General features: G+C 44.4%; 1 long non-coding RNA gene across 1 annotated transcript in view; it reads left to right on the forward strand.

Annotated features, from left to right (window-relative positions):
- Window positions 1-3840: 3840 nt before the first annotated feature.
- LOC133055722 (uncharacterized) overlaps window positions 3841-26973 on the forward strand; it is a 32782-nt gene continuing 9649 nt past the window's right edge. Inside the window, exons 1-2 of the long non-coding RNA XR_009692691.1 lie at window positions 3841-4038; window positions 11891-12064. This is a non-coding gene — a long non-coding RNA (uncharacterized LOC133055722). The remainder of the gene's footprint in view (window positions 4039-11890; window positions 12065-26973) is intronic.

Consider the following 26973-nt stretch of genomic DNA (forward strand, 5'->3'; position numbering starts at 1 on the left):
CTTTCCTTCATAGTCTTCTCATAGTAAAACTTCTCTGCTTAAGATATTTAACCAACACACCAAAGAATTGGGACAAATTGGTCGATTGGGATTGACATATATACACTGCCAAGTGTAAAATAGATAGCTAGTGGGAAGTTGCTGTGTAACACAGGAAGCTCAGCTGGGACCCCACGTGGCCTGGTTGGGGGGAAGGCAGGGGGGAGAAAGGTCCAAGAGGGTGCAGATGCGTACGCGTATGTGTACGGCCGATTTACTACATGTGCAGCAGAAACGAACACGACACTGCAAAGCAATTATATTCCCGTAAGAAATTAGAATAAAGTGCTCTGAGTTCTAATCCTAACCACCAACTTGTGTGACCTTCAGCAAATTTCTTAACCCAACATGGACCTCGATTTCCCCTAATGGCGTCTGGTGGTGAATTTGCTTAAGCAGACCTCCTTGGGTGGAGAACAGGAAGACAGGATTCAAGACCCAAGGTATTCACTGGAGGAGACCTGAGTTATCCAAATTTCCATCTGCACATCCCAAAGTCTTCCTGAAATTGACTGAGTCCCTTGAAGAGAAAGATGCTAGTGGAGCAGCCCTTCCCCCCACACCATCCACGGGTACGGATGGCTCTGGATTTTGGATAAAGACAAAGTTGTAGGAGTCTTTAGGATGTGTAACTAAATTTCTTTTTTCATTAGAAGGTACAGAGTACATTTTATCAAAGCATTGTCCATTATAGCCAAAGAAATGGAAACAATTTCACTGCAAACCAAAAGGAATCCTGAACATGTATAAAGGAGAACAACTAATAGCCAGTAAAATCCAGGTTTTCATAGATTTGGTCTCATGGGAAAATTACTACATACACAAGTGTAACAAGCATGATTAGAACTGTACATACATGTAGAGTCTAAATTTATCTTACTTATTATACTCATGCATGCAAATATTAGGCACAGATTCTGGGACTGGTAAACTACCCTGGAGGCAATATCCAGCTCATGGTCTCCCCCTCTTTTTTTTTTTAGCCTGTGAGCTAAGAATGTTGGGTTTCTTTTTTAAGATTTTTAAGTGATTGAAAAACAGTCAAGAGAAAAATAATATTTCAGAACACGTGAAAAGTTGTAAAATGCAAATGTCGGTGTTCAAAGATCATGTTACCAATGGCCTTCATACTATTATGGCACCGCTGAGATCATGGCATCTGGTCCCATTGCTTCATGGGAAATAGATGGGGAAACAGTGGAAATAGTGTCAGACTTTATTTTTTGGGGCTCCAAAATCACTGCAGATGGTGATTGCAGCCATGAAATTAAAAGATGCTTACTCCTTAGAAGGAAAGTTATAACCAACCTAGACAGCATATTAAAAAGCAGAGACATTACTTTGCCACAAAGGTCCGTCTAGTCAAGGCTATGATTTTTCCAATGGTCATGTGAGGATGTGAGAGTTGGACTATAAAGAAAGCTGAGCACTGAAGAACTGATGCTTTTGAACTGTGGTGTTGGAGAAGACTCTTGAGAGTCCCCTGCACTGCAAGGAGATCCAACCAGTCCATCCTAAAGGAGATCAGTCCTGGGTGTTCATTGGAAGGACTGATGCTGAAGCTGAAACTCCAGTACTTTGGCCATCTCAGGCAAAGAGCTGACTCATTTGAAAAGACCCTGATGCTGGGAGGGATTGGGGGCAGGAGGAGAAGGGGACGACAGAGGATGAGATGGCTGGATGGCATCACCAACTTGATGGACATGAGTTTGAGTAAACTCCAGGAGTTTGTGATGGACAGGGAGGCCTGGCGTGCTGCGATTCATGGGGTCACAAAGAGTTGGACATGACTGAATGACTGAACTGAACTGAGCAATGCAACAGAGTGGAAGGTTGTAAAGCAGAAAACTTTGCTATCTGGCCCTTTACAGAAGATGTTTGCTGACCAATGCACTTAAGAACAGTGAGAAAAGATACATACCTACGAGATCATCATGGGATGGCTGGATGGTATAGGCTTTTCATTTTAGTCTTAAAAGTTTCTCACAATTTCTACTTTTTCCAAACAGTGTCTATTTGATTATTTTGATACTAAATAAAACATATCCATTTATTTAAAATCTTACAAACGGTGAAGACCTGAATAGACATTTCTCCAAGGAAGACAGAGATGACCAAGAAGCATATGAAAAAATGCTCAACGTCACTAAATATTAAAGAAAGGCAAATCAAAACTACATTGAGGTATCACCTCACACCAGTCAAAATGGTCATCATTACAAAATATGCAAACAATAAAAGCTGAAGAGGGTGTGGAGAAAAGGGAACCAACCCTCTTACACTGTTGGTGGAGAATGTAAATTTGTTGCTCACTCAGTAAGGAGGTTCCTCATAAAATTAAATATAGAGCTACCATATGATCCTGCAATCCCACTCCTGGGCATATATCTGGACAAAGTATAATTTTAAAAGACGCCTGCCCCTCAATGTTCATAGCAACACTATTCACAATAGGCAAGACAAGGAAATAACCTAAAAGTCCATCAACAGAGGAATGGATAAAAAAGATGTGGTGCATACATATAATCACTGTGGATGGAGACTGCGGCCGTAAAATTAAAAGATTCTTGGTCCTTGGAAGGAAAGCTATGGCAAACCCAGACAGCATGTTAAAAAGCAGAGACATCACTTTGCTAAAAAAGGTCCATCTAGTCAGAGCTATGATTTTTCCAGTAGTCATGTACAGATGTGAGAGTTAGACCATAAAGAAGGTTTTTGAATTGTGGTGCTGGAGGAGACTCTTGAGAGTCCCTTTGACTGAAAGATCAAACCAGTCAATCCTAAAAGAAATCAAACTTGAATATTCATTGGAAGGATTGATGCTGAAGCTGAATTTCCAATACTTTGGCCACCTGATGTGAACAGCCTACTCTTTGGAAAAGAACCTGATGCTAGGAAATATTGAGGGTGGGAAGAGAAGGGGGTGATAGAGGATGAGATGATTGGATAGCATCACTGACTCAATGGACATGAATCTGAGCAAATTCCAGGAGATGGTGAAGGACAGGGAAGCCTGGCATGCTGCAGTTCATGGGATCACAAAGAGTCAGACACAACTTAGTGATGAAATACCAACAACATATAAACAGTGGAATATCACTCAGCCTTAACAAAGAGGGAAATTCCAGTTGCAGCAACACAGATGGGAGAAGAGCATGGAGGCTGCATGTTAGACTCAGACCCTTCTCTCCCTGGAGAAGGAAATGGCAACCCACTCCAGTATTCTTGCCTGGAGAATGCCATGGACAGAGGAGCCTGGCAGGCTACAGTTCATGAAGTCGCAGAGTCAGACACGACTGGGCAACTAACACATACCACCCCCAACCCCCCAGACAGCAGGATGGACTGCATTCTGCATAAGTGGAGGACAAGTTAAAGATCCTTCTGGCTGCCCTTGCCAGGGTGTCCAAGAAGGTCATGCTTCCATTTGTCACAGCTGTGTGTGCTGTTCTGTCATTTGCCTTTTAAAAATTTAACCATCAGATCACTTTTCCACGTAAGAGGGGGAAAATCCCAGCCAGAAACTGCAAACCAGGAGCTGCTGACCAGATGTGCCCGTCTTAGAGTGCATGAGCTGCTGGCTTATAACAGTTAACACAGGATCCCCTAGAAAAGCCTGTAGTTAATAATATCCCCGTCTCCACTCCCCAGGGACCTTTGGCTTCCTCCACTCCTGTCTTCAACACCCACAAGGTATGCTAAGCACAGAGAACCCGGAAAACAGAATGGGCAAATCCCCACAGGGACGCATGCCCATTTGGCATCAATGCTGAGGTCAGAGGAAGTCGACGTGCAGCGAGCAGCAGCAGCAGGAGCAGTTTGGGACAGAGGAGATAGCACATTGCCAAAAAGGGGCTCGGGACTCTAAGGAGAGATGGAGACCAAGGAGAGACATTCTTCAGGGAGGCGGCATCCGGTGGAGTTGACGTGCTCAAGACGAAGCATCAGACACACCTGGAGCTATTCCCAGCCCGGCCATTTACAAGTCCTGGGACCCGGGTAAGTCCCTTATTCTCTCAAAACCTCGGTTTCCTCATTTAAAATAATAACGTTAATTGCCAATTCTTGGGCTGTTACAAGAATCAAATCAGAGAATGCAAGGAAAGAGCTTGGCATGAACTTTGGAACCTCCTGGCCACTCAATAAATAATGGCCCTGTTATGACTGTCATTCAGGTTTTCGTCATTACTATTATTATTACTATTGTAGCATTAGGCTTATTGGTTTGGAGGTAGTTTCAGTATTTAAGGTTCCTGTGATTCCAGCAACTGGATGAAAGAAATACTGGAAGTTTCTGAAATCGCAGGACAGTGGTGGAGTAAGTGTGGGCTTTTAGATCATAAACCCTGGTGATCAGAGCCCCAGTTCTGTCCAAAGCTAGTCAGTCTCAGCTTTCTGAATCTCAGTCACCTGCAAAATGGTGATCATGGCATTGTCTTCATTGTAGAGGTTGCAAAACAAACAAGGAAATTAAAACATCTAGGAACTTCCCTGGTGGTCCAGTAGTTAGGACTCTGTGCTTTCCCTACAGGGGGCATTGATTCAATCCCCAATCGGGGAACTAAGATCCCACATGCTGCCAAAAGACAAAAGAAAAGATAAAACAATTTCTATACATCAGTTACTTTCTCGTGACTCTGAGTGATGTGGTCTATTAAAAGGGGGAGTGAGACAGCTGTGTTGCCTGTTGCCCCACCAGCCCCCAGAACTCACCACTTCTCTTATCCAATTCCACCCTCATCACCACCCCCATGCCCAGCTGCCAAGGTCTCTAGGATCTAAAACCATCTTTCACATTCCATCCTGTCTCGTCTCTGAAAGGCCTCCATTGTACTAGAAGGGACTTAGGCTGAGTAAGTTTCTGTGCAAAAGTTGCCTGGCCCCGTGAGCTGCCTGCCAGCAGCAAGGGAAGGTGTCAAGGTGCAAATGGGAACCAGATTTCTTTCCTTTAGAAGCTTCCCAAGGTTGCAGACTACTGGGTTGGTCTGCCTTTATATTCTGAATTATTGGGCCACACTTTGACCAACAAAACAATATTCTTAAAGATTATAATGAGAACATGGACAGAAAATAACTTGACTGGCTGTTGGGATTAGATGGTGTGTTTCTCTCCTGGAAGAGAGCATCGCTGAGTACTCTTTGAGGCACAAGGGAAAGACTGTTAAGGTGGCTTATGTGGGAGATTACTCTTCTCATGTGGCAAGAAGCCTGACCAAGGGTGTTCTAGGATTGTTATAGTAGCTAATGATGGTAGGGATCAGGGGCAAAATCCATAACACTCTTGTTCATCCCCTCATGGTCACAAAATGGCTGCAGCCACTATTGACATCCAGCCCTCACAAGATGATCCCAATGTGGATAGTAAAGGGGCTGATAAAAAATGACCCTCTCCTGGCAAATCTCTCTCTCTCTCTTTTTCTTTTTTCTTTAGGGAAGAATTTTCCTAGAGGCCTTTGTCAGAGCGCCCCCTTACATCTTATTAGCTAAATTTGAGTCACTTGTCCACTCTAGATAATCATGGACCCTGGGAAACTCAGTTGTATTAACATAACTGATACGGACACAACTCAGTTGTATTAACTGGGGCTTGCTCATTGTCACCCTGATGAAATTGGGATTTTGTTAGCAAAGAAAAAAGAAAAAAGATGGTGAGTAGGTCAACTATCTTGTAGAGCTTATCTTTGAGGACAAGTTGTGATCATTGTCTTTGCCGTTCCTGCCTCATCTGGCACAAAGTCAGGGCTCCATAAATCTTTGTGAGAAGAATGAATAAACATATCCAACCTGACATTTACCATGATACCTACTAGGTGCTCAGTAAATATTTATTGAACAAATGAATTTGTCCCAGTGCCTTGAATAGCATTGGGGGTGTATTAAGTTGCCAAATCAACTTTAATATCCAGTTATCAGATTCCTTATTAAAAAAACTGAAGGACCTCAACGGCAGGGAGGGCTTCCCAGGAGGCTCAGTAGTAAAGAATCCACCTGCCAATGCAGGAGACACAGATGACTCGGATTCGATCCTTCAGTTGGGAAGATCCCGTGAAGGAGGAAATGGCAACCCACTCTTGTGTTCTTCCCTGGGAAATTCCCATGGACGGAGGAGCCTGGCAGGCTACAGTCCATAGGCTTGCAAAGAATCAGACATGACTCAGCAACTAAAGAACAACAACAAAGGGCAGAAAACATGCTATTTATCCAAACACTATCCAAACAGCCAGATACGCTGTTCTAGACCATCCACCGGCAAACTTCCTATGAAGGGCCAGATAGTAAATATTCTAGGCTTTGTGGGCCATATGGTCTCTGCGAAGGACATTCCACTCCACTGCTGAAGCGTGGAAACAGTAACAAACAATGCATCCATGAAAGGTCCTGGTTGTGTGCGAATAAAATGTTATTTGCTAAAAGAAGCAACAAGCCGGATCTGGCCTGAGGGCGGGAGCTGCCCACCTCCTGCTCTTGACCACAAAAGCAGGATCCCAACCTGGATCAGAGCCATCACGCTCTGGGATGGCAGCAGAGGCCAAGGATGTTTTGGCTGCTGTGTTAGATTCTCTGAAAAGTAGATTCCAAAACAGGTTTTGATGTGCAAATGATTTAAGTAGGGGAAGTGCCTATGAAAGACTTCCCTGGTGGCCCAGTGGTAAAGAATCCACCTTCCAGTACAGGAGATGCAGGTTTGATCCCTCGGGTGAGAAGATCCCCCGCAAAAGGGAATAGCAACCCACTCCAGTACTCTTGCCTGGGAAATCCCATGGACAGAGGAGCCTGGCAGGCTACAGTCTGTGGGATCACAAAGAGTCCGACTCGACTTAGCAACTAAGCATCCACAACAATGCCTACGAAGGATTAAGGGGAGGAGGCAGGAGAGAGAGGGCGGAGCCTTCATACCTGGATGCAACTCTGAGACGTCTGAAGGAGGGTGTGAGGAGGAAGAAGGGCTGAGAAGGAAGAACCTTAGATCACAGTGCGGGTCAGAGGAAGTCTCAACCAGGCTAATAGGGAGGCATCAGGTCAACATCACCTGTTGGAGGAATCCTGTAGCCTGCAGGTGTGGGCCTGAGGGACTGAACCCATTAGGTGCAGTCACTGTCTGGAAGCAGCCTAGGAGAACACGTTCTTATCATCAGGGCAGTAGAAGATCCAGGAAGGCGACCAGTGAGGTTTTTCAGTCAACTATGCTCCCCAGAGCAGAGATCTCATTTCCATCCCAAACTTTCCAAAGGCCACTGCCCAGGGAACTCATCAGGAATTATATCCACAGACAGCAGTGTGTGTGTGTGTGTGTGTGAGTCACTCAGTTGTGTCTGACTCTGCGGCCCCATGGACTGGAGCCTGAGAGGCTCCTCTGTCCATGGGAATTCTCCAGGCACGAATACTGGAATGGGTTGCCATTCCCTTCTGCAGGGGATCTTCCTGACCCAGGGATCAAACCCAGGTCTCCTGCATTGCAGATTCTTTACTATCTGAGCCACCAGGGAAAGAGGACACATGGCAAGTACTGGCTGGTGTCTTCCTTTTCCGCTTGGGACCAGGGGATCAAATGCTTAAAGTCTTAGGTATGCTTCTTGACACTTAGAAAGTGTTCCATATGTGGTTGCTGTTACTATTACAGTTCTTTTAAGAACATAGTTTGGAGGTGTCATAGTATGGATGAAATCCATCTTCATTCTACAAGACGCTGGAAGAGCGAGAGTCCAATGCTTTCCCTGGAAGGCTTGATGTCCTTAATATCCAGATGGAGCCTTGTTTCCCAGACTGTGTTCTGTGGAACCCTGGTCCTCGGGAGGGTAAGGCAGTAGACAGGATGCTAAGCCAAAATGTTCGGTGCTCAGCTAAGTTTGAGAAATACTTCTTTAACTAAATTCAAAAAGTTCCCTTCCTGCAAATCTCCTCAGGATTTTGGTCCCAGATTCTGAGAAGTGCCCAAACCCTGACTTACCATGGAGCTCTTTTTATCATTAGGCTCAAGAGAGTGGGGCAATCCAGAGTGAAAATTGCAGGCCCACTGTGAGTCTGTGGATATGATCCTGGTTCTCTCATCTTTAATGAGTTTCTCGCACTCTTGAGGAATATCCAGATAATAAGAACGACTGTGGATGCTTGAGAGTCTTCTACAGAAGCAGTATCGCATCATGCTCTAGAGCATGGGTTGGAGGACCAGGCCTACCTGCCTCAGTTTCCTCATCTGTAAAATGGGTATAACAATCGTTGCTGCTTCCTAAGGTGACTGTAAACCTCAAAGGGATGGTTACTGCATAAAGACATTGAACACAGGCACTTAGAAAGTAGCACTGGAGTGTTACGTACGGCTGCATGCTAGGCATTTTATAAATGTCACCTGTATTCCCCCAGGAGCTCTTAGAAATTGGCTCAAAACGCTAAACAAAACCAAATTTAACGTGTGTGACTTTGAAAGGGTTTCAGTGAAATCTGGTACCCAAGTTGCGGCAAGATGATTTCCTGGCGGAATGATTACAGGTCACAAAACCACCAGAGTACGTGTTTGCGGCGGGTCTCCAGGTGGCGGTTTGACAATTCTCTCCCCCGGGCCAGATGCATCGGAAATTCTGCAGGGAAACATGGAGAGGCCAGACCCAAGCCACACTTGGTGACATTCCCCAGAATCTTTTCCAAGTGTCAAAGGATATTGGAACCATGCTGGGGAGTACCGCATTGTTTTAAACTTTGTGAAAATTGGCCACTTTGGAGACAATTTAGTTCTACTCTGCATATTAAATCATTTTGCTATTTTATGAGTTTTATAGAAAAATAATAATAAACTATTTCTCCCCAAGGCCCTAGGAGAAATTGTGTTGCAGTATTAGGTTATGATCTCTTGTACAATTTAATAGATATTCAAGACTGTTTTTGTTTTAATACACAAATATAGAGACTTAGTGAAAGGTGTGATGGGAAATACATGTTCTTGGATCATCGAGGATTTAGCACTGGGGTCCCTTCCAACTAACTCTATAAGCAAAATTATATTTCAATTATAGGCTTCGTTGGGGGATCACTGTGCCAGGTGAGCAAATTGCTCTGTGGGCATGAGCTGGCTATTTAGGGAAGTTCATTGATTGTGGCAGGGGGTATTTCAGTGAATTATAGTCCCAGGAACCTGACAGTTGGGGAAAGACCTTTTTTATAATCAACTCTTGCTTTACTCTTTTTTTAAAAATATTTTATCTTTTTCCTTTATGTGTTTATTTGACTTCTTCAGGGCTTTGTTGTGGCATGCTGGCTTAGCATGCTGTGTCCTGTGCGATCTTAGTTCCTGGACCAGGGATCAAACCTGCATCCCCTGCAATGGAAGGTGGATTCTTAATCACTGGACCACCAGGGAAGTCCCTTGCTTGACTCTTGTAATTGAAGGAGCAACAGCAATGGGAATACCACAGAACCCTGAGTGATCCCAAAGTTGATTCTAATGAAATCAGCAAAGTAAGTTTTATAAAAAGATTTTTGTTTCTACACTGAATTGGCCATGTAAAATGGAATGGGAAAATGAGACAAGACAGAGCAATGGCATGGAAGCAACACTGGGAGTATCTACTATGTGCCAGGTCTCAAGGACTGAAAACACAGCAGTAGGGACTTTCCCGGAAGCCCAGGAATAGTTAAGACTTCACCTCCCAATGCAGGGGCCATGGGTTCAATCCCTGGTCGGGGAACTAAGGTCCCACATGTTGTGGGATGCAGCCAAAAATCAGAAATAAATACAGGAATAAATAAATAAATGCAGCTGTACCATCTAAAAAAAAAAAAGAAGACAGTAGTAGACAAAACCTAGTGTCTGCCTTAATAGAAGCTCACAGGTGAAATGTAGGCGTGACCTTCAACACATCTGACATCTATGGTTGATAGACTTCTGAGACGGCCCCCCCGCCCCGAGCCCCACTTCCTGGTATCCACAGCCTTGTGCAGTCCTCTCCCTTTGAGTAAAATATTTCTAACAGAACAGAGCATCATCGGATCCTAAAATACTGTGAACTTCTGAATATTTATACACACTCGGGATTCAGAGAGAAGGATGCTGGTTCTGAGACGTAAAACTGCAGATAAATAATTGTAGGTGAAATAGCTCTCATGAAGAAACAACTTTTCTCAAAGATTCTCACTTCTTAAACTCACTTGCTTCATTCACATACACACAGGATCTTGGCTCCAAGGACCCAGCAAGAGAAGGAGTTCATTACAGTTCCTCTCTCTCAAATCCCTTTACTGCCTGATGTGAAATCTTACTTGATCCTGAGGATGTCACGTTTTAGTGAATACAAACTCAGCCATGACTTGGCCAGTTTAAAAACTCTTTCTCTCCTCAAAGCCTGCGTCTCCTTCCAAGAGAAGTTGATCTGGACACGGACTGCCTGCCTTTAAACCCCCTCACAACATGTGACCTGCTTCCAGGCACCAGTACCAATAACTTAGTACCCAGGGCATCTGAGAGACACCAGTCATCCCAGCACAATGACTTCCAATTTAGTCAACTGGTGGGAGATAAAGGGAAAAGTCAGAAGGAAAAGGAGGAAGGATTTGACCTGGGGAAGAGGAGGGCAGAACCAGAATTTGGATCAAGAGAAAAAGCAGAGCTAGATGGAAAGAAACTTTCCTCACTGGCCTCAAAACATCCTTACTGGTGTGGCTTTAGTGTGTGGACAACTAGAATACTTAACACACTATTCTGGAGGCTTCCTAGGGCACAGGAGACAGTGAGAATGTATAGTCAAGTGACTGCGAGCATGAGTCCTGAGCTGGAGAAACTGGGATGCAATTCTGGACGACTACCTGCTGGCTGTGGAATCTTGGAAGTGTTCTCTGAACTTTGGAAACCTGAGTTTCCTTATTTGTAGAATTTGTAAAACTCCCCCCACCCTGGAGAGGTTGTGTGGATCAAAGGAGGTGGTGTGTTTAAACAGCACAGGGTGGGTGTTGAGTTGGTGTTGTTAGTTGTCTTGGGGGAGGGGGAGAAGTGAAAGTGAAAGGATCAAACAGATCCTTCACTTTTGCCCCATGATTTCTGAGCTTGGTTTGGAAAGTACCGTATCCACTGGTGGGGCCTCTTTGGAAGTCCTGAGATGCTCTGGGCTGGACTGAAGGTGTCTGAGGCACTCGTGACCACACTTGGAAAGGCAGCACGGTGTAAGCAGCACGGAGAGCTGCAGAATAGAAAGTGTTTCACTCCCTCTGGCCTCTCCCGGGCTGGAGTTCAGAGAGACACAGCTGCTTTCCTTACCCAGGGCCAGGGAAATCAGAAGGCTGAGGGAGGACCTTAAGCCAAAAATTAGGCAGAAAAATCCAGGTCAAAACGGGGAAGATCCCACTGGGGTTGGAACTCAGGTTCAAATTCAGGGATTGAAACCAAGAGGAAGCAGAGGTTAAGAGAGACTGAGGAAGAAGGGCAGCAGGCTGATCACATAAGCAGGGACCCAGGTTCTTTCTGTCTTTCTGCTCTGCTTTTCTCCCAGGCTTGGCTTGTCCTCTTAGGCTGCCCAACATGGCTCAGAAAGGATGCTCAGATCCAGGCATCACGGAGAATAATTTCTGGATGTAGAAAACATGCATCTGTTTCTTGTATCTCTTTTCAAGGGTGATATTAAAGACATTTCAGGAACTGCTTAGCAGATTTCCTCTAATTTGTATTGGCCACAAGCATGTCACATGACCTCATGTAAATCTATCAGTGGAAAAGCAGGAAGGAGCAACCATGATTGACATAAACCAGACATGATTCAAGGACCCAGTTTCTCATGGGATAGGAGCTGGGGAGCTGTATGATTTCTTGCAGTGTGCATGGCTGACCAAGTGATTCATGAAAAACATTAAAGCTCTACTTCTAAGCCAGAATGGACAACGTGGCTGTTGAGTGGACAACCAAGAGCATCTTATAACTCCACCCTCTGGGTCGCCTCCTGCCTAGAATTGTTTCTTCTAACATTTATGAAGACTTGGGTTCCAGGCACCAAAGCTAAGCATTCCAAGACATCACCTTGCTTAGTCTTCACATCAACATTACGAGGTAGGTACCATTTTTATCCTCATTTACCGATGAGAAAATTGTGGCTCAAAACAGTGAAGTGATCTTCCTAAGTTGTGCTTAGTCACTCAGTCGTGTCTGACTCTTTGTGACCCCACGGACTGTAGCTCGCCAGGCCCCTCTGTCCATAGGGGTTCTCCAGGCAAGAATACTGGAGTGGGGTGCCATGCCCTCCTCCAGGGGATCTTCCCAACCCAGGGATCAAACCCAGGTCTTCCACACTGCAGGCGGATTCTTTACCATCTGAGCCACCAGGAGAGCCTGTAATAACCTTAATTTTAATAAATCTTCCTAAGGTCACACAGTTATACAGTAGTAGACTTAGGACTCTTAAAATTGACAGATGCTATGGTCATGCTGCCCGATACAGTGGCCACTAGCCACACGTGACTTTTTAATTCTGAAGCACTTTGAACTAAAAATCTAGTCCCTGGGACTTCCCTGGTGGTCCAGTTGTGAAGACTCCAAGTGCCCAATGCAGGGCGCATGGGTTTGATCCCTGGTTAAGGGGACAAGCTCCCACATGTCACAGCTAAGAGTTGCATGCCACAACTAAAGATCCCATGTATCACAGCTAACACCCAGAGCAGGGCTTCTCTGGTCGCTCAGGGGTGAGGAATCCGTCTGCCAATGCAGGAGACATGGGCTCAATCCCTGGTTTGGGAAGATCCCACATGCCATGAAGCAACTAAGCTCATACACCACAACTCATGAGTCTGTACTCTAGAGCCTGGGAACTGCAATTACTGAAGCCCATATGCCCTAGGGCCCCTGCTCCACAACAAGAGAAAACATCGCAATGAGAAGCCCACGCACCACAACTAGAGAACATTCCACTCAGTAATGATGATCCAGCACAGCCAAAAATTACAAAACAAACAAACCAAAAGACCTGGTGCAGCCAAATAAATAAATATTTTTTTAAAAAATTTAAATAAAAATCCAGTCTCTCAGTTGCACTAGCCACAGACCAAGTTCTCACCCAGTAGTGACATGCAGGCTGGTGGCTGCCACAATATGGTAGCCATAAAACCTTTTCCTCATCACCGAAACTTCTGTTGGACAGCATTGTTCCAGAACCCAAGATCTTAACCCCTTCACCAAAATGGTTCCATGAGACTCACGCTGTCAACTGGCAGTCTCTGTGGAGGTTTCCCAGGAAACAACATTCAAGACAGGAAGATTCCTATCTCTTCCCGCCACCACCCACCTTCAAGGAAAAAAAAGAAAAAAGCTCTACCACCATGTAAGATTCTTAATTCTTTTCTGAGAAACTTCTAAACCACCAACTTAATGGTGGAAGGGAGGGAGACACGGAAAGGCAGTCCTCATACCCTGGGAGTGTCTCAGCGGAGGAAGAACTAGACAAAGCAACAACTCAGTAGTACTCTTTGAACTTGGAGGCTCTTAGAATTACACTGTGGTTACCTGGCTCCTCCACACCCGGATCTAGCAAAACCCTGCCAGCTCCACGTTCCCAAGTTCATCCCAGCTCTCACCCAAACTGCCAATCCACAGCAAACGTGTTTCCCAATTCACCACAAGAAATCATTGTGTCAATGCCGGGTGACCATGCGGTATGAGGCAAGGCCCTGGATGAAAACCCCCAATACTCACATTGTTCCACCCTCGCAAAAATTCCTCAAGGGCCATGGCTCATGAGTCAGTTTGTGGTCTAGTTTCCCTTTGATTTTGAAACACTGATGAATTAGGGGACGAGGCATAGCTCTTTCTCCAAAGGTGTTGTAACAGCTGTGGAGATATTTAAGATAGCGCACGTGTCTCTGCCTTTGCTCATCTTCCTGCATGCTCAGCTGGGTGCCAGCTTGGGGCTGCCAGGACTAAACTGTCCTCCAGAAGATGGATGGTATGCAGGAAGGAATATGTCTTTAGGAGACCCAGACCTCTACCTACCCTCCGAAAGAGAAAGGTCACTGATCTTTTAGCTCCCATCTCTATTAAAAGGGACCAATCTTTTAGGATTATCGTGAAAGTCAGAGAAAGTGATAGTTATAAAGTACCTGGCACACAGTAAGACTTCAGATAAATGCTGCTTCCTTCTTCCCTCCAACAACTGGATATTTGCTTTAAAAATTTGGGTAGAGTTGGGGGTGCATGTACATAGTATTCTGGACAGGAAACCAGAACTATCAAATCCTGAGAGTTACCCTTTTCTAAAAGGATAATCATCAAAGAACAATACCAGACAAATGGAAGGCAAAACAGTATTGTGTTATTAACTGGGGCTTCGATGCCAAGTCCCAAGGCAGGGCAAGAGAGTCACCCGGGCTGGGTCATACCACATGAAAGGCTTCTCTTCTGAGGCTAGTGCAGTCTAAATAGCCTGTGGCCAAAGACAACCTTGACTCCAGCTCTCCTTCACCCCATATTGCCTCACCTGCAAACTACACAGGACAGTTAGGGGTGGGGAACAGTCTTAAAGAGAAGAGGCTGACGCTCTGTGTTACCCAGTCAGAGAACCAGAAAAGAGAGGAGAGGAAAAGGCAGGCAGACAGACATTGAGCCACACTGCCCTGCCCTGGAAACTCCAGTCTTAGGAAATGGAACCTAATCTGTATTCCCTAATATCACCAAATCCTATGAACAGAGGAGCCTGGAAGGCTACAGTCCACGGGGTCACAAGAGTCAGAAATGACTGAGTGACTAGACCACCAAGGAGGTCAGAAGGAACCTTATTAATACTTAGAAGACTCTAACTGGACAATCCTCCTGGCATGGAGATCCCTAAAGACTCCTCTGGTAATGATTCCAGACTGGCTTTACAAAGTCACTGGGAAGGGAGGTGGTGAAAGTTCTGATTCCTGGTCCGGTCCTGAAGACAGTGATCAGCAGGTCCAGAGCAGACCCTAAGAATCTACATTTTGCAGGTTGATGTGTCACCAGGAGGGAAAGACTCTTGTGACTTTGGTTTTATTTTCATCTAGTGGTGAATCAGTCTCCTGGTGACTGGTCTACTTCTCAGGCTGTTTTCATTTCCATCCCCTTCCTGAGTCTTGCCATCGACACTTTCCTTAGTGAATTCTGCTTCTTCCTCAGATCCAAAGCCCCAACCTCCTCTGAAGAAATCTTTCCCCTCCAATCCCTTTGACCTTCAAAGCCACTGCTGTGGTCAAAGTGGGTGTTAGTCAGGAATGTGTTTTTCTAACTGACTTTTTATTTCTGCCTATATGTCTTTGAGAAGGCCCTGCATCTTAGGCAACCTGTGTTCATCTGACAATAGGCATGTTGAAAAAGTCTGGGAAGAATTTATCGTGCAAAAATCTGCATCTTCAGAGCTCGAAACTAAGTTGTAGGATCAAAGAATCACAGGTCAAATATATGAATTCACACACGCACACACAGAAAAAAATACCACCAAAATGTGGAATGTTCCGGGCACACATACGACTCCCGTAGGGGCCATAGAAAAGTCAATACATATATTGGCCCACTTGTCTCTGGACAGCTATGCACCCCTACCCCAATGCATCTAGTTCCCTTCCTGGGGACAGGATAAAGCAACAGACAATCAACACGCAAAGGCCACCCATAAAATTGGCCTTAATCCCCATACGTTACTCTCACCCAATCTTGACCCATCAGCCAATGCTGACCTTCCATTCTAAGTTCCATCTTATATCCACTCTATCCCTGATGACTTCCTCATTCTATTCCCCAACTTCTGAGCTACCCCTGATCACCTTTCAGAGTACGAGGCCAATTATTAAGTGAATCTGAGGGATGGCATGAGAATTTCTACACATCATTCAACTGATGTCATCTTCAAGGATAGAGCTAGGTATAGAAACAGATCATGGGAAACATACACATGCTACAGAAACTTCAAACCACAGAGGGGGACACCATTAGTTCCAGCCACGGGACAGAGACAGGCTAAAGTCTCTTTGAAAAAGAAATCTGATTGGCCCGACTTGTTTCTTGAGCTTATGTCTGATCCAATCAGCTGCAGTCAGGGAGGGTCACATGATATCAACATGGCTGCTGAGCATCATCCAGTGAATGAGAGGGACCTTCTCAGAAATAAAGATTTATGGGATGAACAGTCAGTCACTCTACAAGATAACCATAACTGTACTTGGGCTACTTTTGTTTTTAAAACACTTCCATAGCACTTTTTATGTGCCAAGTACTGGTCCAAGTGTTTCCTTCATTCCTATCAACCCTTTGAGACAGACTATGTTATCAGCCTATTCTAGCGATGAGGAACCTGGGGGACAAAAGTACTAAGTCATTTTTCCAAGGTCATACACCTGGTAATTAGCAAAGTTGGGATTTGAAGCCACACAGTGTGACTCAAGGATACATGCCTTTAACCACTATGTTCTACTATCTCTCAAGTTTAAGTAGAAAGAAACATGGTCTCCATCATCTGACTCCTTAAAGCCTTCAGAGATCAAAGTGCAGGAGTGCTTCACACAGCCTTAAAAAGTAGTGTGGTGAGCCCAGAGTAAATCACAAGCCTGCAAATGGCAAAGGAACCTGTCTGCCTCGCCCCAACCCATCCCATCTCTTCCCATTCTCCTGACTTCTAGCAACAGGTTTGGAGAACAAAAATGAAAGTGAGACCAAGAAAGACAGAATTCTCAGGCTTCATCTGCAAATCATCAGTAATGGTATCAGTCAGAAAACAAAGCACCGCAACAAATTAAAAAGGTAAAATAATGCCCGGGAGTCATAGAGCTTAATGCTTGACTTCTAACTGGTGATATGGTAGCCAGTCTATACAGCCTGTCAGCATTGTGTCCCACTTGCTGCTCTTCCAGAGCCCCAAGCCTACACAGAGCACCTTAGGCCTGTTCCCTTTGCGGCAAACCAGCCTTCTCCTTGGGAGACCTCATTCAATCCCATGGGTTCAGTTACTTACCAGATGTTGGTGACTCTCCAAACTAAGCATCCTAGATCTCCCTCCTTCCCTGAAGACCAGTGAGTCAACTTCCCACTGGCCATCTCCACTTGGCCATGGCATGGGTTCTTCAAATATGGCATGCCCAAAACCAAATCCAACATTTCCTTGCTCAGATCCACTCCTTTTCAGTTGGTCCTGACTTCGTGGGAAATGGTATCACGATGTATCCAACAACACAAGTTTCAGAATCCTAGAAATAACCCTTGACCCTTTCTTCACCCTCATTTATTCTACACACATCCATTCATCAAGTCTTACTTATTTGGCTTCCTAAATATCCCTGGAATCCTTCCACTCTTCTTTATCCTCTCCACCACTTCCCCTCTTCAGGTTGCCATTTTGCTTGCTTGGATAACCAACATGGCCTTCTTGCAACAACAAATGCCTCCCTCCAATCTATTTCCCAAGCTGCATCCATCTAAAATTAAAAATCTGGTCGTATTCAGCTTTCCTTAAATCTCATCAAAATTTCTCCATTACTCTTGGAAAAGAAATCTCAAATCCCTTTAGAAAAAAAAAGAAATTTCAAATCCTTAACATGACTAATAAAACCTATAAAGTGCCCATCCACCTTTCCATACTTATCTTACACTACCCTTCCATTCACTACCCTTTCTTGTGAAACTGAGAACTGAATAAATATGCCCCTGGTATATTTTAGAGGGTGCCTCTAAAATGACCTCAATGACCCCTCCTCTAGTATTCAAGCACATGTATAATCCCTCTCCCTTGGGTATAACCTGGACCCAGTGACTCACTTCTAATGAAAATAATATGATAAAAGTGAAAAGATGTCTCCTCCAAGATTAGGTTACAAAAATATTCTGACATTCATTATATTCTCTCTCTTCGCTTCCTCTCCCCACTCTTACTCTGCTCCAAGCTGTTGTAAGTAGCTCTATGGAGAGCATCAATTGGCAAGAAATAGATATATCCACCCAATAGTCATTGGGAACCTCAGGCAAAGCCATACCAAATTCCTAACCCAGAGACACTGACATAATAAATGTTTGTTGTTTTGAGCCATTATATTTTGAAGTAATTTGTTATGCAGCAGTGGATGACTAATGAAACTCTAGAGACTTTCTTATTTCTGAAAAACTGCACATGCTGTTCCCAGCTTCTGGGTTACTCCTCCTACTCCTCCTCATGCAGATCCATTTCACCTAACTCCAATATATTCTCAAGTCTCAGGTGAGATGACACTTCCTCCAGGAAGCCTTCCCTGACTTCCTTCACTATCACGTTGATCATACCAGACAGAAAGCTCCATGAGGACAGGCACCATGGCTGTCACAATTCACTTTGGACCCTCTGTATCCAAAAAAAGAACTGGCAATAGAATATGGGTTATAAATACCTCCTGCAGAATAAAAGGCATAGAAAGGCTTCTCCTCTCCATGCTGATCTGAGTCTTCTCCTTATGCCCAGCATACGACTCTGTATCATATACACATCAACTACATCCTGAGTTTCTAGAAGCCATGCTTTTAATTTACACGGTTATAATACTGAACTCAAATCTGATATTTCCACAGAGCTTTAACATTTCCTTTTCTCATTCGTTCTTTTCTCACTTTCACAATAACCATCGGGGACATCACTATCCTCATCTCACACATAGGAAAAACGAGACAGAAAGACCTGAGTTAAGTTTCTTTGACAACCAAGTGCAAACTGCAAGTCTCGAAATGAGTCTCCAATCTCTCAGCCTAGGACTGCTCTCAGAAGGAAGTCAGATGAACAAACACTCTAATTACTAAAAATTTTGCTTTAAAAATGCAGATTGCCTTTTATAGATGACTGATGCTTTCACTTCATCACCTAGGCATCTTGGTAAGCAAATAAATGACAATATGAAATGCTTGGTCTCTAAGGGGAAAAGATTGCAGAATCAAGGAAATAAAGTAAAATCTAATTAAATCAGATCTGGAAAAAAAGGAAGTTATGAAAAAAAATCAGTAACCAGCGAAGCATAAAATGGAAAGAAATCAGTTTCAATGCTTTCAGATACATATTGGTAAGCTTAAAAATTGTCAGAAAAAAATACAGGAGGCAGAAGCAAAATAGGCTAATGAAAAAAGGAACCATTCACAACAGACTACTTTACAGACCATCAAATATGAGATTCCAGGCTGGGCTATATGTCTCTAAGTAGTCACAAAGCACTCATTTTGTTTTGTTTTGTTTTGTTTTTCTAACTCCATAAGGATCTTACTTACCACGTGTAAGTAACATTTCTAAAACTACAAAGTTCTGAACTTAAAACAATGCAGTGGAATGAAAATCACAATAATACCAGTTGCAGTCTGTACAGTGAGGAAAATGCTTTATAACCGATGACTTTTGCTTCTTTGGTAATTAAATGCCTTTGGGTAGCCCACAGACACACCCACCATAGGCTGAACTCCACTCAACTGTAAAGAAGATTCCAGAAAAGTTTGCACAGTGAGCTATGGCTCCATGTGTGCTGGGTTGGCCTTTACTGTAGCTTTTAATTAGTTATCAATTTTTAATTGCATGCCATGTGCTCAGTTATGTCTGACTCTTCGCGATTTCTCTGTCCATGGAATTTTGCAGGCAGGAATACTGGAGTGGGTTGCCATTTCCTCCTCCAGGGGATCTTCCCTGGCCCAGGGATCAAACCGACATCTCCTGTGTCTCCTGTATTGCAGGTGGATTCTTCACCCACTGAGCCATTTTAATTATTAGAGGGTTGACAAAAAGTCCAGATTTCCAGTGTCTGGGTTCACATCCTCAAATGACAAATATGAGTCAGAACTCAGGAAGTGTTCCCCCTTATCCAGGGCATGTGGTCTCTGTATCTCTAGTCATCACCCCCTATTTCTTCTATTATCAGCCTGTCTCTGGCATTTACAATTTTCCTGGGCCTCTACAAGCATGGGGTTGAGGTCCCTACGCTAAAAAAAATGATGGCTGCTCTTAAAATTCCATTGGTTAAAACAGATTTACACAAGTGACCTTTGGGAAAAGGGAATTAGGGGGGAAGAAAGAAGTGTCACTAGGAATCCCCCAGGCACCTTTTCTCCTTTTGCTCTCTTTCTAGCCTCTCAGTCATGGCATCTCTGCTTCTCTCTGTGTCTCCCGTACTGAGGCCAATTTCTTCATAACATCAGTTGGTAGTAATCTAAAATAGCCAGGCTGTTGTATGACAGCCTGGATGGGAGGGGAGTTTGGAGGAGAACAGACACATATACGTGTGAGGCTGAGTCCCTTTGTCATCCACCTGAAACCAGCACAACATTGTTGACTGGCTACTTGTTGCTGTTGTTGGTCGGTCTCTCAGTCGTGTCCAGCTCTTTTGCGACCCCATGGACTGCAGCCCGCCAGACTCCTCTGTCCATGGGATTTCCCAGGCAAGAGTACTGGAGTGGGTTAAAAATTCCTTCTCCAGGGGATGCTCCCGACCCAGGGATCAAACCCATGTCGCCTGCATTAGCAAATGGATTCTTAACCGCTGAGCCACCAGAGAAGCCCTATTCTCTAATAAAAAGTTTTCAAAAATGAAAAAAGAAACTAGTTTTATTCAGAATGTGAAGACAAACTTACTGAGCTTTTTTTCAGTGATGATTATAGTCATGTGATACTTTATTACATTTTTGTTATTAATAACTTAATGATACATTTTTAGAAGTTTCTTTGGAGATTTCTTACTTTAGGAGTAAAAGACCAAAAAAGCCATGAACTTTTCTGTTTCCTATTTTGGTAAAACTGGTTGAAATGGTACATAGACAAATGAACAAGTTTAGCTTGGTGACAAGCCCATCCTTTGTTAGCAATTACTGTCAGAATGAATACTCTTCTAGGCACTGTTGAGGATTTGACGCAATAAATATTATTAATATACCAAGTTGAAAAAATAAAGAAAAATAAAACAGCCAGCCTGGTCTGGCATCCATTTCCTAGTCTCTCAACTCAGTTTTCCCAGCTCCCGGGGCCCAGCGTCTCATTTCCCCAAATCCAATTTGCCCAAACAGGAGTCAAATTGGTGGAGTTATCTATTCAAGTCAGACCCACCAATTACTGGTCACAGTTGTCAGTCATCCTATGAATCAGGGCGTCTGAGACAATACCCTGATAACAAGCACAAAATATGGCTTCTGAGAGCATCGAAGAGTCTAGGCAAGACACACTCCCTTCCAGGGCAGGCAGGCTGTGACCCGCCACCACCTCCCCAGACACAGCCCGAAGTCTAAAGCAATTTGCCTCTGTGCTCCCATGAGCTGTGGCCCAGCCAGGGCCTGGCTTCCAGAGGGCAGAGCTCTGTACAAAGGGATAATGTGCTTCACTTGGAGACCGAGCCCTCAGCCATAGGCACAAATGGAAGCAGTTAGTTGCTATAATGAATTTGTAATGCTCCTTCGCTTGTTTCCTCTCCGTGCCTGTTGGCCCTTCAAAACAGTGTGAATCCACCGGAGAACAGTAATTGGGCTTCTCCTAGCCAGTGTGGGGGGTTCACGCCCGCTGCGTCCCCCACCCCAGACAAACCGCTGCACCTCCTCTGAAGTGGCCATAACAAATTTGCCTTTATTGGCCCGAAATTGGGAACTCCACGTTACTTGCCTTTGAGATAGAACAAAGAGCGTCTCTATTCTCTCTGGCTCCTCCCAGCCCCGAGATAGCCAAGAACAGAGTATGATTCTCAGGCTTCAGTTCACCCTGCAGAAACAAGGAAATCCGAGCAGCCCAAGAGGCACTAGGGCAGGGTGGTTAAGTACATAGGACCTGGCTGTCATCCCAGCTCTGCCAGGAAAGTGCTGTGTGACTTCCCGCAAGTTGCTTCACCTCTCTGAACCTCGTGTTCTTCATTCGTTAAATGCAGATAGTCACACCTCCCTGGTTTGTGGAGAAGACAAAGTGATAAATGAAAGCAACCCCCGGGGCTTGGGCCAATATACAACAAATAACGTTTCCCTTTCTCTCCTCTCAAATCCTCTCTCTCTAAATATTTGAAAGTGGCTGTCAGGATTTGAACTCACACTCAGGTGTATTCTCCTGCAAATGTGTGCTGAGAGTTGAATCCTTCCCCTCTTGCTGGCCCATTAGGCTGTGTCCAGTCTCCACTGTAACACATGATGCTTCAAGCACATCTCATATATATAACTTTACCTCCATGGGTGTTTTCATTGGATAAATTTCTAGTAGTGCCACTGCTAGGCCATAGGATTTTCACTCCTGCCTGCCAGGTGTCACCAGGCTCATCTTAACCCTTTTGACAGGAGGAGGCCTAATCTTGGTTCCACCAATCACCCCATCCTCAGCCTCCTCAGCCTTAGAGGAGGCAGAGGAAAGCCCTGGCTGGCCTCAAGCAGCTTTCACACTTCCTGTCTTTCTATAGCTGGCAGAAGGCACTAGATGTTTCCACCAGAGACTGGGCTCAAATAGAGTTCCTATTTCCAAAAGAGAACCAGATATAAAGCTGGACAACCTCAGTTCACATCCTTGCTGTGCTTCCTGTTGGCTGTGTGACCCTGTGTGAGGTGCTCAACATCTCTGAGCTTTTGTTTTCCCTGTAGGTAAAAAGAGCACCAAAATGTATACATGTGAACCTGTTGAAAGGCTTAGAAACAATGAATATAAAGCCCTGAATGCAGTGCCTGATTCCCAGGCGACTATCATTTTATTCCTGGTGCCCAGTACTTACTTAAGAATGCTACAATTTCCCCCTCAGGCTTTTCTGCTTCTTTCTTTGACATTTGACCAAGAATGCTGAAACAGAGCACCGTGTTGTGGAAGGCCTGGTCCTGCCTTCCAAGGGCAAGCCTCAGGGGTCCATTCAAAACCCTTTCAAATAAGACCTTCCACTTGAGATTCAATAGCTGAGAAGGTCAACTCATGGAGAGTCAGAGACAAAGGGGACATTTGTCTGGTTTGGCCTCAGCACAGTTGTCAGGACTCTTTTTCTAAAAGCAAGCCTGTTACTGTTATTGTTATCATTGTGCTGTCATCGTCATTGTTTTGACAGTTGGGCATGGGGGCAACCATTCTCACTCACGCAGATAAGGGCACAGGGGACCCAGGCTCAACTGAGAAGGCCACTGGCCCCTCTGAGACACAACCATCTGATTGGAACCCGCTGCAGAAGTCTGCACATAAAAGTTCCTCCACAAAATCAGTGGCTATTTAGTGGGCACCTACTATGTGCCAGGACTTGTACAAGGTTCTAGGCCTGCCGTGAGCCACACAGCAAGATGCTTCCCTAAGGTGGCACTTAGAGTCTGGTGGGGGAGACAGACACTACAACAGGGGTGGAGTCTGGTTTTGGTTTTAAGCACATAATGGCAAACTGTGATTCCCACTATAAAGAGAACACAGTGTAACATCTGAGGCCAACGAGGGAGGGAAACAGAAAGATTTGGGGATGCCCAAGGGATTGGACTTCCCTGACGGCTCAGACAGTAAAGAATCTGCCTGCGATGCAGGAGACCCAGAGTTGGGAAGATTCCCTGTAGAAGGGAGTGGCAACCTACTCTAGTATTCTTGCCTGGGAAATCCCATGGACAGAGGAGCCTGGCAGGCTACAGTCCATGGAGTCCCAAGGAGTCGGACATGACTGAGCGACTAACATTAAGGGATTGACGGAGGTCTTAGAAAGCTGTGTGGCGCTGGGCTAAGCCCTCACCTGTCTGAGCCTGTTCCCTGCAATTCAAACAAGGGGTTACATTACCTATTCCTGAGTTGCTGAGGCACAAAATATGATCTCCCACGGAAGGTGCCCAGCACAAGTCCTGCCCCGCCGTAGCCTCTAAGTGGGGCTAGTTCCTCTGCATTGGTTGAACCCAGGGTGAAGCCTCCAGACCATTTAGCCTTTGGAACATTCCAATCCATGCTAGATACCTGAGGAGACCAAAAAGAGCCCCAGTTGCCTGCAAGCTCAGGCAGAGGCCTTTGGAATTTAGGAACTTCCCAAGGAGCCTGTCCAGGGCACACCCTGGTTTTGAGAAGAGATCCTACCTGCCTCCTCTTCCTAAAACATTACATCCTAGTGACATGAACAAAACAGTCCTGTCTTCATTACTGTATTGTCATTGTCGAGTTTACTGTTGCTATTACTACTAGTAATGACAATAATGATGGCAGTGTTTTCATTGCCTATTTGCCTACTCAGTCTTTTAAGGGCTTCCATGATTTTCGCTACACGCCCAAAATCCACCCAATTATCTCTCAGAAACAAACGGGCTGTCTAATAGTCTAATACAAGACTCAGCAAGCACCTTATAGAAAGGGCCAGAGCATAAACATTTGAGGGTTTGTGGGTCTCTGTAGTGACTGTGTGAAAGCAATTATCAGCAAAGATGAAAACAAATGGATAGGGCCATGTCCCAATAAAACTTTATTTATAAAGACAGTCTATGCGGCTAGAGTGAGCTGATGTGCAGGCCATAGTTTACATCCTCTAGGCTTTAAATGGCTTCTCACATGACATGGAGGATGTATACAGGGTGATGTGCTCACAATTACCTTATTTTGAACCACATATGAGAGTGTTGTTGTGGAAACTTATACATCACTTGATGGACTCATTTAACAATCTTTGTAGTTGGTGGGCTTAATTCTTTTTTACTACATTTTCCCAAGTGATCCTGAGATGTTTATACATTTAACTGCTTAACTAAAGATTTGTCTGTCTTGGTGAAAGACTGGTTGGAAGACAGTAACAAACCCTACAAGGGACTATGGTGCAACCCATAATGAAAATGGATATTTACTAAATCTACGGAGATTTAGTAGGTATTCATAAGAATGTGATCTCTCAATTACAACACAAGTGTTAGAAATTTGAAATGAACCTTTGTAGATCAGACCTAGTAAAGCTAACCTATAGGACAAATGAAAATTGACTGTAATGAGAAGTAAATAAATGAGTGGGCAAGTATTGCTTAGAATAAAATTTTCAGTGAAGACATAAGGTTGACATTTGGAAAAGGGCTATGTTTTGAACAACATAGGTGAAAATGAAAGTGATTTGCTCTGAGCCTTCCATGTGATGCCTGAAAAAGTATCTCAAGTGATGAGAAAGACATAGGTGAGAAGCTTAGGAAGGTTTTGAAGAAAACAGTTTTTTAAATGGGAAGGTTAGGGAGGGAAAGCATCAATTTCTAAATTAATGTACTATTTTAACATAGGAAGTGATTTAAAATGCTGTTTCTATAACTAAATTAATACCTCAAGTGGTGGGAGACATCTGATTATTTCATTTCCGTGTCCTTAAAAGCTGGTACATTTGAGCTGTTTAAAAAATGGCAATTTCTCCTTGGGAAAATAGGAGGGTACATGATGGAAAGGCAGAACTGGTATCATCTGCTTTGTTCCCAGAGCCTCTGCAGGGCTTGGCACACAGTAGGTAGTAATGAATAAAAATGAATGAATGAGATAGTGAGTGAATGAATGAATGAACAAATAGTAATGAATAAAATGAATGAATGAGAGAGTGGGTGAATGAATGAATGAACAAATAGTAGTGATGAATAAAATTAATGAGTGAAAGTGTGAGTAAATGAATGAATGAACAAATCATTTGAACACTTCCTGTAATGCTCACCACCTCAAAACAACTCAAATTCTAGCCAGGAAGGAGATCCATAGCTGTTTAGCCAGCTATAGAAATTCACTTAAACTTCACCTGCAAGTGTTGCCTCTCCCAGAATTTAGCATCTTCATGTCTTTCTCAAACAGGAAAGGTCAGAGAAAGCCAGAGAGTTCCCTCAGCCTCCAAGCTCCTGGACCTTAGCTCCTACTAAGCAGCACAAACCAAGCCAGAAACAATTCTGCCCCAAAAGAGAAAGGGTGGGGAGCAGTGGGGCATAGACTGGGCAAGAGGAGAAAAGGTAAAGGGTGGGATTCTGGAAACCCTTTCTCCCTGGGAGAAAGAAATCAACGAAACTCAAGCCTTGGGCTGTCCTTTCTGCTGCCCACGGTGACTCAGCATGGGGGCCTGAGAGTCTTGTTGAGAAAAGATGATGGGGCAAAGAGAGAGATGGATGGGAGAAAATGGGGGCCTTTCACAGGAAGGCAGCTGGCCCCAGTCAAGGCTGCCACTATTGACTGAAGGCAGAGCCAAGCTAGGGGCAACACTGCTCAGACCACAGGGCCAGTAGCCAAGGGAGGAGCCGGCATGTACCTTCGCTGTCTGTCTGCAAAGACTGAGCTTCTAAGCACCAAGTTCAAGCTTCCTCTACATTCTTGAACTGGTAACCACGATAGCAGTAGTAAAACCAATAAGAATAGCTAACACAGGGACTTCTCTGGTGGTCCAAAAGTGAAGACTCCATGCTTCCAATGTAGGGGATGAGGGTTCGATCCCTTGTCAGAGAACTAAAATCCTACATGTCGTGTGGCTAAAAAAGATCTCTGTGCCTATGGTGACAGTTACACGGCTCTGTAAACATAGCAAAAATCGCCGAATTGTGCAAGTAAAGCAAGTGAATTATATGGTATGTAAATTATAACTCAATAAAACATTTTTTAAAAAAGTAACGCTTAGACTTCCTATAAGCCAAGCTTTATACACACTCAAGCCACCATCATTAACCCCATTTTATAGGCAAGGAAACTGAGGCATAGAGAGGTTAAGTAACTTGCCCAAGTTAGCGTGGGAGTGGCAGAGCCAAGACCTGGGTGACCAGCAGTCCTGGTTTGCTCAGGACTGTCCCCACTTTAGTGCTGAAAGCTGTGTGCCCTAGCAAATCCTTCAGATCAGAGCAAATCAGGTCAGCTGGGTCACCCTAACCAAGGGCAGGCAGCAAAGGACATGTGTTTAACCACTTCCTGACCCTGCTCTGGGGAGAAGCATGGTGTAACTGTTAAGAGCATGAGCTTTGAAGCCAGGATTAAGATCCAGGTTCAAGTCCAGGCTTTGCTTAGTATTAGCCACTGAGTCTATACGGCTCAGTTTTCCTTTTCCGTAAAATGGGAATCATAGAATCTACTTCATTTTCCGGTT

This window comes from Dama dama, chromosome 5 (genome assembly GCF_033118175.1).
Source record: "Dama dama isolate Ldn47 chromosome 5, ASM3311817v1, whole genome shotgun sequence".
In the NCBI taxonomy this organism is placed as follows: Eukaryota; Metazoa; Chordata; class Mammalia; order Artiodactyla; family Cervidae; genus Dama; species Dama dama.